Source organism: Ziziphus jujuba, chromosome 12, assembly GCF_031755915.1.
Source record: "Ziziphus jujuba cultivar Dongzao chromosome 12, ASM3175591v1".
Lineage (NCBI taxonomy): Eukaryota > Viridiplantae > Streptophyta > Magnoliopsida > Rosales > Rhamnaceae > Ziziphus > Ziziphus jujuba.
The window spans coordinates 24,270,392-24,287,598 of record NC_083390.1 but is presented as its reverse complement, the minus strand read 5'-3'; the positions used below and the strand labels follow the sequence as shown (position 1 = coordinate 24,287,598).

The following is a 17,207-nucleotide window of genomic DNA, read 5'->3' as shown; positions in this document are numbered from 1 at the left end:
ACCGTAATAATGTTTGGTAAGAGCATGATAAATATTATCATTGTTTTATATGAAAAAATGAAATGTAACGGCTAGAAATACTTTTATTTTTAATAAATATTTATTTGACAAAAATATTACATAAATTTTGGATTTATTAATAATATATATATATATATACATTTAAGTATATATTACTATCCAGATGTTAGCAGGAATAAGATGATGATGGATAGAGAACAGAGTTAGATATATCCAATGGTGTAGAACATGTATTTGGGGATGTTAGGCCTAGCAAAATATTTAGACATGAAAATCACTATTCCCATTGTCTGAGGCAATGATATTAGATAAGACATCCACATTTTTGTTTCTTTTATTTTGCCAATATTATATTATTCAACAAATATTCACAAAATGAAAAAGAGAATATAGTGAGATGTGGTGGTTGTTTGTTTCTCTCCAAAATGAATGGAGATGTAATAAATAAAATTTTATTATAAAATAATAATATTAAAATATGAAATTGATATCTTTATTAAAACAATTAAGATGAATAATGTTTTTTCAATATTTTTCAAAAAATGTTTAAAATGTACTTATATATATATATATATATGTTAACAAAGAAAACAAATGCTTAAAAAACTTTTAATATATAATATCTTTAAATTATGATAATATATATATATATATATATGGTAAAGAATATTGTACTTATATATATCCATACCATCTTCTCAGCAAAAAATAAAAATACAAAATGCAAAATCAATGATAAACAATATTATATATATATATATATATATTTTAATAGTTTATTATGTTTATTTTATTGTAAAATAAAAATATTTTATATACAGTAATTAATAATGAAATTAATTTCTATATTTTATTATATAATAAAAAATATTAAATGTTATATATATGTCTCTTTTTAAATCTAAATTATTATTAGTTAAGTTATAATAATAATAATAATAATAATGATAAATATAATTAAATTATATTATAAATATTTAACATAGAAAAATTAATTATTTGCAAAAAATTAAAAAATACATTTGAATTCCATAGATAGAAAATATTATATAAATAAATTTGAATTTGAATTAAATTATATAAATACATTTGAATCTAAATTTGAATTTGAATTTTATAGGTGGAAAAAATTAAATAGATAAATATTTTATAATTTGAATTTCATAAATAATTTATTTTTTAAGGCAAAAAACTTTTTATAGGATAAATAATAATAATAAATAAGTAAGTAAATAAATATATTATATTATAAGTATTTAATATATGAAAATTAATTATTTGTAAGAAATCAAAAAATACATTTGAATTTGAATTTAAATTTCATAGATGGAAAAAATTGGATAGAAAATTTTCATAGATGAAAAAAATTAGATAGGTAAACATTTTTGAATTTAAATTATATAATTGAATAATGTTATATATAGATATCAAATTTATAATTATTAATAAAATTTTATAATATCGATTGAAGAAAAAAAAATCCAAATATACTTATTATTAATAAAAAATTTAAATAGGTTTTCAAATGTAATAAATTATTATAAATGTTTTTTAAAATCTATTTGGTATGATTACATGTGTCGTGCATTGCATGGGGATGGATGCTAGTATTAATATAGAAAAGAAGAACCGTATGCGTCACGTGTTAACATAATCTTCTTCCAAATTCTCTTCAAACATATTTTTTCATTTTATTTTATTTATTATCTTACATTTTTTATGAATATAACCAAATATATATATATATATAATTAATTTTTAATATAACTATCCATAACTATCAAAATATTGATAAAATTACACATAGTAACAATTTTAAAATAAATTTAAAATAAATAAAATATTTGATTTTATCTTATTTACCAAATAAGTCAAATACGTAAAATATATTTGCATATATATAGTTTCATTAATTAAATATATTTTAATCATTTTTACATATATAAATATGAGTATATAGAAATTAACAAAGATATCTTTTTATTTTAATTATAATATTATATAATATAATATTATATGTTACTGCATATCCATATAATATATAAAAATAAAAGAGTAAGTATAAAAAAATTAACACGTATCATCACAGTATTTGTTTAAATTCCCTCCAAAATTGTTAAAAAAAATACTTTTTTTTCTCTTTATTATTTATAACCCTATCAAAATATCAATCAGTATTAAAAATAACCACTATTTTAAATGATGAGACTTTTTGTTTTTGATTGGTTGTATCCAAAAATATATATTTTTATTATTATAATATTATATACTATATAAGTGCATCTACATATATATGATTCCGAATTGAAATAATTAATTGAAAGGGTATAAGATTTTTTTTACTTTTTATTGGTTGTACCCAACATTATATTTTATTATTATTATAATATTATATTATATATGACGTTTGATTAAGAAAATTTTAATTGGGACAAAAATGTTAAAATGTATAATTATGACAAAAATATAATATCATATTTATAAAATAATAAATTAAAATGTATCTACATATATAGCATGTATTATATATATAACGTACATTAAAGTCTCTATATCTCCATATATAACGTGCATTAAAGTTTCCATATAATATTAAAGTGTATTAAATATTTTTTTCATATGCAAATGTGATTATATGGAAAATAATAAAGATATTTCTTTATTTGGACATTGAAAAATTACATAAATAATATAATTTTATTTTATTAGGGGAAAAAATTTGAGATATCATTTTCAAAATATAATTGTTAAATATGGTAAAATATAATTTATATTCAAAAGAAATTTTTTAATTTTATTTTGTTTACTAATTATGTCAAATATATTTTGTTATAAATTAGTAAATAAAAGTAAAAAAGTTAGTATACAAAAATGCAATATAAAAAAATGGTCATGTGTCATCATAGTATTCATTTAAATTCTCCCCAAAATTATTAAAACATGTATTAAAATCTTCATATATAATGTGCATTAAAGTTTTCATATAATATTAAAGTGTATTAATATTTTTCAATATACAAATGTGATTATATGGAAAATAATAAAGATATTTTCTTATTTGGACTTTAAAAAATTACATAAATAATATGCTTTTATTTTATTAGTGGAAAAAATTTGGAATATCCTTTTCAAATATGAATGTTAACCATGGTAAAATAAGATTTATATTCAAAATAAATTTTTTAATTTTATTTTATTTACCAAATAAATCAAATACATTTGGTTATAAACTAGTAAATGAACCTTCTAGTTATTTAAAATTTTGATGTTCTATATTTTGGTGTTTTTTATTCTTTCATATTCTTGTTTTGGTTATCACAGTTTTTTTTTTTAATTGTTTAATTTCAATTTTTTTTCAATGGATCATAATTATGATCATCTAAACAATGAGAATCGAGGTGAACCATGCTATATAATTTTGGTTGAAGTTGACAACATTAAATCAAAATATGCTATTTAAATTTATTGAAAGGAACAAAAGGTTTTTGAGGAAGATTCTTTACTAAATATTAATTCATCTTTAATGAGGAACAAAATTTTATTGGCTTATTGCATTACAAGGTTCAACGATGGAAACATATGTGGTGCTTTATATAGGCTTTTTAACTTAAAATGTTTGATTTTCTTTTTTCTTTTTTTCTTTTTTCCCATTGTGGATTTAAAATTGGCCTACCCATGCATAACATCCATTTTTGCTCTCTTTACTTGGGAGGGCCTCACGCGGAAGGAATTTATTGTTTCTCACCGGCTGCAATATATGATACATAAGCCATCATCACTTCCATTTGGTATGTACTAATCAATCAATCTCATAAACCTCTAAATATATACATATATATATATATATATATATTGGTATTGAAAACGAGAGATTTGAATTCAAATTCTCTATCTTAGAAACAGTGAAATTTTGTCATTTATGTATGTGTGTGTGTATGTATGTATGCAATCCGTCTATGGTGCGGACGGTCCTCATGCGGACCATAGTATTGATGACAGTTTTTTATAGTATTGGTGACGATTTTCTAAGAAACCGTCGTTAATACTATAAAAAACCGTCACTAATACTGCGGTCTTCATGCGGACCATCCTCACCATAGAATTTCCGTGTATATATGTATGTATGTATATATGCATATAATGCAGGGAATCTAGAAAATTAAATAAAAATATTGTCATTTGTGTGTTTGTATGTATGTATGTATGTATGTATGTATGTATGCACATATGATACAGGTGAATTTAGAAAATTAAATAAAAATAAAGCTTTACTAGAGTTTATCGAGGAAATGGAGTATATGATTACAACAAGAGTCCTATGTGTATAATTCACAACCAGCGTAAAGGTAATTAAATAATGGTAATGATGATGATAATAATAATAAAAGGTAATTAGATTATATTATAAAGATTAATATAGAAAAATTAATTACTTACAAGGAAAAAAAAAGAAAAAAGATAGTAAGAATAAAAACATTAAAAATATATTTATAATCTCTATATTAATATCTTTATTGATTTGTTATCTTTATTTTATTGTAAAATAAAAAATAGCATATACGGCGATTAATAATTAGATTTTATATACTCATATATATTTGGATATGTAGTAAATAAAATTTTAATGTTATAATATATATATTTCAATAATAAAATTGATCTCATTATTTGATCTTCTTCAAATATATGTAACCATAAATAAATTATTTTATAAGGTAAAAATATATTCATAAGATAAATAATAATAATAAATACAATTATATTATATTATAAGGATTTAATAAAGAAAAAATAATTATTACAAGGAATCAAAAAGTAAAACACCCAAATTATGATTTTTAGATAGTAATAATAAATTTAAGAATTGATTGTGGAATTAAAGAAGCTAAAATAAATTGTACTTTTATTTGTTAGAAGGTAATAAATAAATCTGAATAAGATAAATTATGCTCTTTTCAAGTAATAATTATTTTTTGAAGAAAATGAAACTTGAATAAGACTAATTATTTATTTTGAAAATAAATTTTTTTTTCCTTGAATGAATGAGAACATAAATAAAACTAAGTTTACAATATTTAGATTGAAAATGGTGGTAACTATACATGGTTATTTTTCAAATTAATTTAAATAATAAAAAAAAAACTTTAGTTTAAAATAACAGTTTGATTTTAGGAATTGAATAATATTGTGTCCTTATCAAATTTTAAAGATTTTCACATATAAATAGACAATGGAATAAGTGATTTTTCAAATTCCAATCAATCAAATATTAATTGTTGAATAATATTTTCTCTTCAATTTCAATTTTTATTATATTATTTTTTAATTTTCTAAAATATTATTATTATTTTTTAAAATTATTTATTACGATTATATATACAATGCATTGCACAAGACCAATACTAATTTTAATTATAAAATGAATAAAACTATGAAGCTTAATGATGATTCAAAAACTATTTTAATTTGATTTTTTTAATAACAATTTATTTTTTTATCCGTGGTGAGGGTATTTGTTTTTTTTTTCTTTTTTATGATACAAAGCTTAAAGAAAAGAAAAGAAAAAAAAAAGAAAAAAAGAAAAAGGTGGAGAAAGCAATCATAAGCTTTGGTTGAGTTTAGAGGCTATATCACTTGTATCCACTACTATATATATATATATATATATTTATATATATTTATTTATTTATATATATATATTATAAAGGTCATGCAATGACGATAACATCATAGTCCCATGCGTGGACCACTTATGATCACTTTTTCATAGTGATAACATCATTGTCCCATGTAATAATAATATCTTCCGTACTATATCTACACATATGTCCACAAGCAATACATAACATGAAGCACTTTATTGCATTTCTTTATAATATTATATAGTTTCTTAAATAATGAATTTCTAAGTACATTTGTCTTCAACAAATTTTTTCACCCATCAGTGATTTTCAATAAAACAATAAATACAAATTTTAGAATTTTTGTCTATTAATTAAAGGGAAGGTTTGGGTAATTGGACCAACATTAAAAGATGTGGGGAAGATCACTTGAACCACATACTCGACCGTGTAAATTGGACTTTATGAACCAATATCACTTTTTTATAAAATATATCATTTAATATTTAAATAATATGAATAATATTAATCTTATTTTATTACCTTAAATTTTATAATATATTCATATTAATATCTAGAGTTTGACTTTTTTTTTCTTTTTTTTCTTTTTTTTTTTTTTTGATTTTTTGGACTTGGAATTAATTTTATTTGTTACTAATAAATAAACGCCCAACAAATTTAAAACGCATGCAAACCGTCCGTTTGCTATCCTCGTAGGACCCATCGAATGGATAATAAAATGGCACGCTATCGATCCATGTGAACTTTTCTTTTAACCTCTTTCAACGGCTATATTAGGACAAGTGTGACTTATTTGAAATTTAAAAAAATATATTTCAACGGCTACATTCCTCCTCCGATTCTTCTGTTCTCGCCTCTCTTTTTCCTTCCGGTTAATCAATCACTATGCCGTAGCTGTTCTTGTTCAATCTCAGGTGTGTTCTATTTTTCAACCTTTTTCAATTTTATTAGGCTGGAAAATCAAATCTTGAAGGTGGGTTTTGGTTTTTGTAGTACTACTGGGGTAGTTTTGTCAACTATAGTCGTTTTGCTGCGTACCGGTTTTTCCATTTGTTTCTTCAATTTTTTCCTTAAATTTGTTATCGAATTTGATTTTCTGTGGTTACCCATTTGTTGATTTTACTAATACATCCTCAACTACTACTGAAATCTGGATGCAATGCTTTCTACTCTTTCTATAAGCCGGTTTTTTAGTTTTTCTTTTCCTTGAGATTTTTTTTTTTTTTTTTTTTATTTAGTTGTATTTCCTTCCGTTTGTCCATGAAATTATTCATACTTTTGCGGTCTAAGTTGACAAATGATTATGAAATTTGATATTGAATACTGTCTGAATGACTAAAAACATTATCAAACGTTGTTTTTTTCGTTCAACATTATTATCAGACATTTTACTAAGGTCCTGCCTCATAAATGTTGTGTTTTGCAAACTATGCATGTAATGCCTGCAATTAATGTAATGTGTTCCATGCCTTTTTTTTAATATTATTTAAATTGTTTGTCATGGAATAGAAGGTAATTACTGTGTATTTTTATCCAATTGTCTTGAAAGAAGATGATAATTTATGGTTTTTGCCTTTGATTTGGGTTACAGTTGTCTTCTTCTCTAATGTGAAAGACTTGACCCTGGCATATTTTCTTACTTCACATCTACCATATTCTGGCCAAGGGAAGGAAGTATGTGATGCCAAAATGCCTTGCCCCGCAGGTATCGCCAATACACCTCTCTCTCTTTCTCTATGGGTTGAATTGGATGCTGCTTGTATTGACATTATATCCTCTCTCTTTCTCTCTCAACTTTCATTGCTTTATTGTTGATTGCATGGCATTTAAAGAATTTTCTTTGATGTAGTTTGTTGCATTCGTCAAGAATTTTCTTTTATGTGTCCTCTGATTAACTGAAAGAAAAGAGAGGTTTGCTGATTGCTTCCGGGTGAAAATACTTGTGTCTGCAGGTGGAAAGGGTGTTTCTTTATCTTTGGCATTGTCAAATGCCATAACAAACCTTGTTGGCAAGTTAAGTTGATCTCTCTAGTTCCTGTAATGTTGATAAAAATATATTATTGAAGACAGTTTCTTGATGAGAGAATAATATCGATTATGAAGGCCTCCAAACTTGTATAAATGCATCTCTATTTATTAATATGGTTTGCAAATTATCAAATATTCTTTTTCCTTGCAAGATATTAACTGCGCTGGTAAATTTACCTATCTTTTTTTCTCTTCTTCCTCATGAACAATTTACCGTTCTTGCAAGATATTAATATGCTTCTCTTTTTGATGAACAATGGCACCACGAACCCCATGTCAGTAGTAGGGAAAGTGGGGTGGAGAAAAGAAATCAAACAGTGGATCGAACATGGAGGTAAAACTTTCTTTTCATTTGATCTCTCTCTATATCTAACTTGGCCCTGCACTCAATCATATATCACAGGATTTGGACCCATATTTTCTTGTCTCTCGAAGACAATCATGTCTTTTTTCTCGTAACCTTGACTCATCTTTTGTCTTGGTAAACACTTTACAAGTCTTGTTACCTTTCTCTTGGAATTCCTTGCAAAACATTGGTCATTTAAAAATAATTACACCCCAATTTCAAATCTTCTTACTGATATTAACTGGTTCCCAACTGTTATATTACCTTGTTGCACCATCTATAATCACTTGAATCACGATCCATTTGTTGACCAGCAGTTAGATTTTTGCTCCTTCATCTGACATATTAATCTATATTTCGTTCTATGGATAGTCATACTGCTTCTTCTCTTATTGCACTATCATTCAATACTGCATGCATTAGTATGACTAATGGTAGATGGGCCCGCATTAGTATTATTTGCTCTGTATGAAGCATTTTGTCCTAAAAAATTTGGACCTTTGATCCTTGACTAACAAAACTGTGTCCCACTAGAAGATTATTCCATCTTTAAGTGTTAAATAAATTTATTCTTCATTAGAGTTATAGAAAATGAATGTTAGTTAGATCTAAGGATTTTCAGTGATCAATTAATTCAGATATATTGCATAAGTATATAAGTTGACATTTAAATTTGATTCGTTGTAATTATAAAAAGGTTCAACAGACTTAACTAAATGAGGCATATATGATATCTAAAAGTTGCAATGGACTTAACTAAAAGTTTTAGCAGGGTTAACTAATTGATTCATTGTAAATTTTGTGTTTGTGTTTTGTGTTTTACCTTTCTATTCATGGTTGCTAACTAATGCAATTTGCTTTGTAATTTGTTGTGTTGTTTGATTCTTTGAGTTTTGTTTATGATCTGTATGCATTCTTTTTACTGGTATTATATTGTTAGTTTTGGTGTGTGTGTATATATTTTTGTTCAGGGTAGGTTTGATGTATTTTTAATATTATATTGTTCACATTTGCATTTAATATTATTTCAGGGAAGTTATAGTTTCTGGACAGCAATATTCAGAGAAAGAAGCAGACATTTTGACAGGCATGACAGATATTGACGCAATTCCGTAAAATTTGGATTTGAAATTCATTTTTTGTGACACTGTGTTTATAATAATAGGATGTATATTGATAATAATAAAAGATTAATATTTTTTGGGTTTGGGAGGAAGAAGACTGCTGGAATTGCCAAGTCTCTTCCTCTATCTGCTGTGTGTGTGGTTTGTGTGTGTGTTATCCTCTCTCTTCCTCGCTTTCTTTCCTTCTTCAATCCCTCTCTCTCTCTCTCTCTCTCTCTCTCTGCTTTCTCTTTTCTCTTTCTCTATTACTTTACTTTCCCTCTTGACTTTTTTTTTGTTTTTTTCTCTGTTTTCTCTTTTTGCTTTCTCTGTTATTTATCTCTTCTACTTTCTCTGATTAATTTTTATTTTCCCACTCTCCTCTACCTAATTTCTTATACTATCTATGTTTAGGTTTTTTCCTCTTTACTTTCTCATGCTTTTTATCTTTTCATTTTCTTCTTATTACATTTCTTTTCTATTTTCTCAAATAAGTTTCTCTTTGTATTTTCTATTTGCAGTTCTTGATGACCTTATTGTTATGTGGTAAAATAGGTTGTTACATGGATTGTCAATTTTACATTTTGTGAAATTCCATTTTATATCCAACTAAAATTGAAAAGAAAAGAAAAATTAAAAATGCTTTAAGTATTTGAAGTTTCTTTTTTTTTTTAAATAAATAAATAAAGAACTATAGGTTTTCATTGGAATTAATACTATTACATATTATTGTTTTCTATTACATATTATTTTTTTAAAATGATATTTACTGCTTTCTATTACGTATCAACTATAAATTTTATTTACTAAAAAAATATAAAATTTTTGTTATTCTTTTTTTTTAAAAAAAAAGTTATAATTTAAAATATTTTTTTGTAATTCATTTTTTTTTTTAAAAAAAGCTGTACTTTTTATTTTAAGGGCTGTTTTTTTGTTTTTTTTCTTGTGGAATAGAAAGAACATATGTTCTAAGAAAAATGAACCTAATAAAAAAAAATACAACTAAAATATATTAAAAATACTTCTAAATTTTAACAACATAAATGTTTTTTTTTTTTTTGGGTAAAAAAGAATTAAAAGTGGAAAAGCACAACTAAAATATAATAAAAAAATATTGCTAACTTTTACAACATAAATGTTTTTGGTAAAAAAAAAAAAAGAATTAGAGGAAACTTTTAGTATTTTTTTATAAAAAAAACTGCATTTAATTCAAGTAATTATATTATTTTATTATAAATTAAATGTTTTAAATTTCCAAAAGTTATATTATAAATTTAAAAATACAAAAATATTAATATCTTAAAATAATTAATTTTTATATTTTAACTTATTCAAAAAAAAATTGGAAACTTTTAAAACAAATAAATTTTGACTATGATTTTAAACTTTTAAAAAGCTTCAAAATAAATTACTTCTTAATTAAGAACATAAAAGACATAAATTATAAATTGGAATTTCATAAAGTTTGATATTGATAGTCCGTGAAATAAACTATTTTACCTTATGACAATAGTGTGTCAAAGGGGGGAAGGCAATAAGAATTTTGCAATTAGAGAAATTAAAGAGAGGAATTAACAGAAGTTTGTAGTCAAGACATGTCAAAAGAGAAGAGAGTGGAAAGAAAGTAGAGGGAGAGAAATTAAAGCAAAGGAAGTAAAGAAAAGAGAATAGAGAAAAGTAGGAAAAAGAAATTAAGAAGAGAAACTAGGGAGTTAATGTCGAGAAGAAGCTGGGGAGAGGGCAGTGAAAGAAAAGTAGAGGGGAGAGTAAAAGGGAGGAAAGTTGGTAGTGAGAAAATGGAGGAGAAAATGTTTGGGAGGGAAACAGAGAGGAAAATGGGGATAGGGAGGCAAATTAGAGGAGGAATAATGGGGAGGGAGTTTTTTTTTTTTTTTTTTGGTGGAAGTATAGTACTATACAATGTATAGTATTGTTTTCATTTTCATTTAATTAAGTACCAAGTTTCAATTTTTTTTTTTTTTTAAATTTCTCATTTCACTTCCAATCTTACATTTTAGACATCACTATCTACAAATATAATCTTTCTTTAAACAAAAATAACAAAATAAAATAAATAAACAAAAAAAAAACAAAGAAAGACAGAAATGAAAAAAAAGAAAAAAGCAACATTCAAGAGAATGTTGAATCAACAAAAGCTAAGCTAGGTCTTTACAAGAAGTAAAACAGCATGCATTAAAATTTTAGCAAATTCATTGTATAGAATCAATGGCAAGTAAATCAAACTTGACTTCCAATCCCCATATGAGAAAACTACAACTCCCATCACTTAGACCATAGACGAAACCACATATAGTCAGGCCAGAGGGGGCACATGTCCGCACTCAGATTTTTTGCTCTTTTATTTTTTTTTATTAAGTTATGTAGTTACTGTTTTATCCCTATGTATTTATCAGTGTGCACCCTGCACCTCTTTGTCTACCTGGAGATACCAACATTAAAGAACGAAGATTATATGTATAAAAAGGAATTGTACGTTGGCCGAACTTGAAGATGTTGTCTACAACGCTCTCAACTTAGATTCTACACAACATCAATTAATCTTCAAGTTCATATACCATGTGTGTTTGTCATGTGAGCCGTACGTTGTGGAAAATGATGAAGACCTACAAAGTTTTATAGAAGAGTATAGTTCACACAGACCTCAAGACAGATCTCCACTTATTGTTGATGTGTTGTGAATAGGATACCTACAAGTTCAGGATTTATGACTATTGCCCCACTATCTGCAGTTCCCGAGACAGCTACTTGTATCTCTGATGCCGACATGCAGTCCCCAGCGACCGAACTTCATGTGCCGGAAACTCAACCTGGATTCTTTGAAAATCAAATTTGTGAAAACAATGTGCAATCTGTGGAACATGATCATGATAATGAGCACTTCGACATTAATGATATGAATGAATATCGTGGACATGATTATGATCAAGATGAACAATTTGAGGTTGAGGTCAACACTAATCGTAGTGAAGATGGGTTACGAGACATTTGTTGGACCCAACATTCGGGATTTTCAGCTGGTGATAGTCGACATGGTGAGTCTCCTTATGGTAGTAGTCCAATTGATAATGTGAATGATGATGTGGTTGCCTCTCCTTGTACCGAAAACCATTTGGACATTCGACAGGATTCTACCGCAACCATGGCTGAACTTAGGGTTAACCATCGCTTCTCATCCGTCAATGCCCATGAAATCATTCGAATCAACCAAATCTTTGTGAGTAAGAATGCGCTACAGAAGAAGATTAGTTTTTATGCACTAAGGAGAAATTTTGAATTCAAGGTCAAGAAGTCGGATAGAGTCCGATATGAGGTTGTATGTGCAAACGACAATTGCATGTGGCGAATGCGTGCTACCAAACTACATGGTGATAATACAGAGGCCTTCATGATTAGGGCCTTCAAGGATGAGCATATTTGCTCTTTAAATATCATGAAAAGGAATCATCGTCAAGTAACAAGTTCAGTTATCGAAGACATCATCCAGCTAATGTTTGATGGGATTTCAAGGCAATACAAACCTCGAAGGTTTGTAATATATATGTTTTGAAACTAATCTATTGTTGAAAACTTAAAAAACATGAATTTTCATAAATCTATTATGATAAATTACATGCTAATTCATGTTTATTGCACACATAAAAATAACATAGACTTATATATATTTTGACATTTAAAATATGAATTATTTTGTTTATTTAGTAGCCTTATAATAGTTAAAATAATAATATAATTGTGAAATGTCTTTTCACGCCTAGTCTTCGTTTAGGCTCGTAAAACTTAAGGTTTTATCTTGCCGCCTTGCGACGCCTTACGTCTTTTAGAACACTGATATTAATTACAATTTATATAATGATTATAATTTATTACAATTTCTTTTTTTTTTTAAATGATTGCTGCATTCAGGAGTTTTCCATATATTTAATTTTGAAAATAATAATAATAATTTAAAAAAAAAAAAAACTTTTAAGCTTCTCCATGTTAACAAACTTTTAATGGAAATGTATGAACCCTCACCACTTTTTTTGTTCATTTAAACTCTTTTTCCATCTTCAAAGTCTGATCAATATTAGCTTTCAAATTTCTTTCCAAAATACATAAAACTGTTTATTCGGGATATAGAAACCATAGACAAAGCTCTGTAGGATAATATTACTACTATGTGGAAATATTCAGGTATTATTATATAATATATACATGCATACATATATATATATATATATATATTTGATTTCTTCTTTCATTTTTCTTTCTTTATTAATTTATTTTGCTCTTTTTCTGATCTCTCGTTGTGTTCATGGTGTCTCTCTGTGTGTGTATTATATATATTTGATTTCTTCTTTCATTTTTTTTCTTTATTAATTTATTTTGCTATTTTTCTTACCTCTCTTTGTGTTCTTGGTGTCTCTCTGTATGTGTATTATAACATATATATATCTAGGTATATGTATATATATATAGGATATATTGACTTAATCTCTGTGGAACAATGTAATTATCTTTATTTGTAATTTATAATTTTAAGAAAAAACATTATCATCTGGTTAATGACTATGATTTTGGGATGTGTAGTTTTTTTTTTTTTTTTCCGTTTAAAAGTAGATTGCATATGTAAATTTAAGAATTAAATTTTCAATAATATGTTATCAATTTATCTTTTTTCTCCTTTATTTTAAATATAAAAGTTGGTTAAAACTAATAAGTTTATTTTTGATTTAAGAACTGTTTTAATTTGATTTTTTTAATAATAATTTACTTGTTTATCTTTTGTGAGGGTATTTGTTTTTTTCTTAATTTTTTAATTTTTTTAATTTTTTTAATTTTTTTAATTTTTTTAATTTTTTAAATTTTTTTATAGCTGGAAGAGGGTATTTGCTTTTTTGTTTGATGATATAAAGCTTAAAGAGGCAAAAACAAATGAAAAAAGGTACAGAAAGCAATCATAAGCTTTGGTTGAATTTATAGGCTATGTCACGAATATCCACTAATATATATAATAAAAGATTAATATTTTTTGGGTTTGGGATGAAGTAGACTGCTGGAATTGCCATGTCTCTTCCTCTATCTGCTGTGTGTGTGTTATCCTCTCTCTTCCTCGCTTTCTTTCCTTCTTCAATCCCTCTCTCTCTCTCTCTCTCTGCTGTCTCTTTTCTCTTTCTCTATTACTTTACTTTCCCTCTTGACTTTTTTTTTGTTTTTTTCTCTGTTTTCTCTTTTTGCTTTCTCTGTTATTTATCTCTTCTACTTTCTCTGATTAATTTTTATTTTCCCACTCTCCTCTACCTAATTTCTTATACTATCTATGTTTAGGTTTTTTCCTCTTTACTTTCTCATGCTTTTTATCTTTTCATTTTCTTCTTATTACATTTCTTTTCTATTTTCTCAAATTAGTTTCTCTTTGTATTTTCTATTTGCAGTTCTTGATGACCTTATTTTTATGTGGTAAAATAGGTTGTTACATGGATTGTCAATTTTACATTTTGTAAAATTCCATTTTATATCCAACTAAAATTGAAAAGAAAAGAAAAATTAAAAATGCTTTAAGTATTTGAAGTTTCTTATTTTAAAAAAAAAAAAATAAACAAAGAACTATAACTTTTCATTGGAATTAATACTATTACATATTATTGTTTTCTATTACATATTATTTTTTTAAAATGATATTTTCTACTTTCTATTACATATCAACTATAAATTTTATTTATTAAAAAAAATATAATTTTTGTTATTCTTTTTTTAAAATAAAAAAGCTGTACTTTAAAATATTTTTTTGTAATTCATTTTTTTTTAAAAAAAAAAGCTATACTTTTTATTTTAAAGGCTGTTTTTTTTGTTTTTTTCTTGTGGAATAGAAAGAGCATATGTTCTAAGAAAAATGAACCTAATAATAAAAAAAAAAAACACAACTAAAATATATTAAAAATACCTCTAAATTTTAACGACATAATTTTTTTTTTGTAGAAAAGAATTAAAAGTGCAAAAGCACAACTAAAATATAATAAAAAAATATTGCTAACTTTTACAACATAAATGTTTTTGGTAAAAAAAAAAAAAAGAATTAGAGGAAACTTTTAATTCAAGTAATTATATTATTTTATTATAAATCAAAAGTTTTAAATTTACAAAAGTTATATTATTAATTTAAAAATACAAAAATATTAGTATCTTAAAATAATTAATTTTTATATTTTAACTTATTCAAAAAAAAATTGAAAACTTTTAAAACAAGTAAATTTTGACTATGATTTTAAACTTTTAAAAAGCTTCAAAGTAAATTACTACTTAATTAAGAACATAAAAGACATAAATTATAAATTGGAATTTCATAAAGTTTGATATTAATAGTTTGTGAAATAAACTATTTTACCTTATGACAATAGTGTGTCAAAGGGAAAGCAATAAGAATTTTGCAATTAGGGAAATTAAAGAGAGGAATTAGAAGAAGTTTGTAGTAAAGACATGTAAAAAGAGAAAAGAGTGGAAAAAAAGTAGAGGGAGAGAAATTAAAGCAAAGGAAATAGAGAAAAGTGGGGGGAAAAAAATTAAGGAGAGAAACTAGGGAGTTGATGTAGAGAAGAGCTGGGGAGAGGGCAGTGAAAGAAAAGTAGAGGGAAGAGTAAAAGGGAGGAAAGTTGGCAGCGAGAAAATGGAGGAGAGAATGCAAGATAGAAGAGAATGTTTGGGAGGGAAACAGAGTAAAGAGGAAAATGGGGGGGATAGGGAGGCAAATTAGAGTAGGAATAACAGGAAGGGCCTTTCTTTTTTTTTTTTTTTGAAGTAATGTAAACAATGTATATTATTGTTTCCATTTTCATTTAATTAATTATCAAGTTTCCTTTTTTTTTTTTTTTTTTCCTCATTTCACTTCTAATCTTACATTTTAGACATCACTATCTACAAATATAATCTTTCTTTAAACAAAAATAACAAAATAAAATAAATAAACAAAAAAAAACAAAGAAAGACAGAAATGAAAAAAAGAAAAAAGCAACAAAAAAGAAAAAAGCAACATTCAAGAGAATGTTGAATCAACAAAAGCTAAGCTAGGTCTTTACAAGAAGTAAAACAGCATGCATTAAAATTTTAGCAAATTCATTGTATAGAATCAATGGCAAGTAAATCAAACTTGACTTCCAATCCCCATATGAGAAAACTGCAACTCCTATCACTTAGACCATAGACGAAACCACATATAGTCAGGCCAGAGGGGGCACGTGTCCGCACTCAGATTTTTTGCTCTTTTATTTTTTTTATTAAGTTATGTAGTTACTGTTTTATCTCTATGTATTTATCAGTGTGCACCCTGCCCCTCTTTGTCTATCTCCCCTCTCACATGCTGTGTAGTGTTTACTGTTCTTTTGTTTTTTCTTTTTCGAAGATTTGTTTTTAGATTTAATCTTTTTTCTTCAGTTATCCATATAAGGTTTTATCCATATTTCTTTTATTATATTCAATTTTATTATATATTATAACTATAATATATATATATATATATATATATTTATTTATTTATAATTATAATATTTTAACAAGATAATACTAATTTAGTTAATACTTTTTCATAAAATATTTATATACAAGTATACCTATTTAATACAATTAGTCAATAACCAAAAAGATATTTACAATAAAACTCTTCTTTAATTTCTGTTTTAAGTTAAGCTGCAATTTTTTTGGTTTTAATTTAACTTCTTCTGTTTTAGTTAATTTTTCTTTTCTTTCAAGTTTTTAAGTAAACTTTTATTTCAATGCTAACAAATTAAGAATTTTCTATCTTATTTTGTTTAAAAAAAAGTGTGTTTCTTTTATTTGATCAATTTGCAATCAATTTTTAAGTATTGCCAAAACATTCAAACTTATATTTTTTTCCCCAAAAAAAAAAAAAGACTAAAATTTAAAAAAAATCCTCAATTTAGTAAATTATTTATATAATTGGATTACTACGTAACAAAAAGTGTTACATTTTTGTATATATTTGTATCTCTCTATACCTTAAATTAGAAATAAATGTTGGATTTGCCTTTAATGGTGCCCTCCAAAAAACTTTTC

The 17,207-nt window shown here is 25.0% G+C and overlaps 1 long non-coding RNA gene across 1 annotated transcript; it reads left to right on the top strand.

Annotated features, from left to right (window-relative positions):
* Positions 1-6,439: 6,439 nt before the first annotated feature.
* LOC132800279 (uncharacterized) lies at positions 6,440-9,526 on the top strand. Its single transcript, XR_009635260.1, has 4 exons — positions 6,440-6,577; positions 7,255-7,368; positions 7,616-8,025; positions 9,069-9,526. It is a non-coding gene; the product is annotated as an uncharacterized LOC132800279 (long non-coding RNA).
* The last annotated feature ends 7,681 nt before the right edge of the window (positions 9,527-17,207 follow it).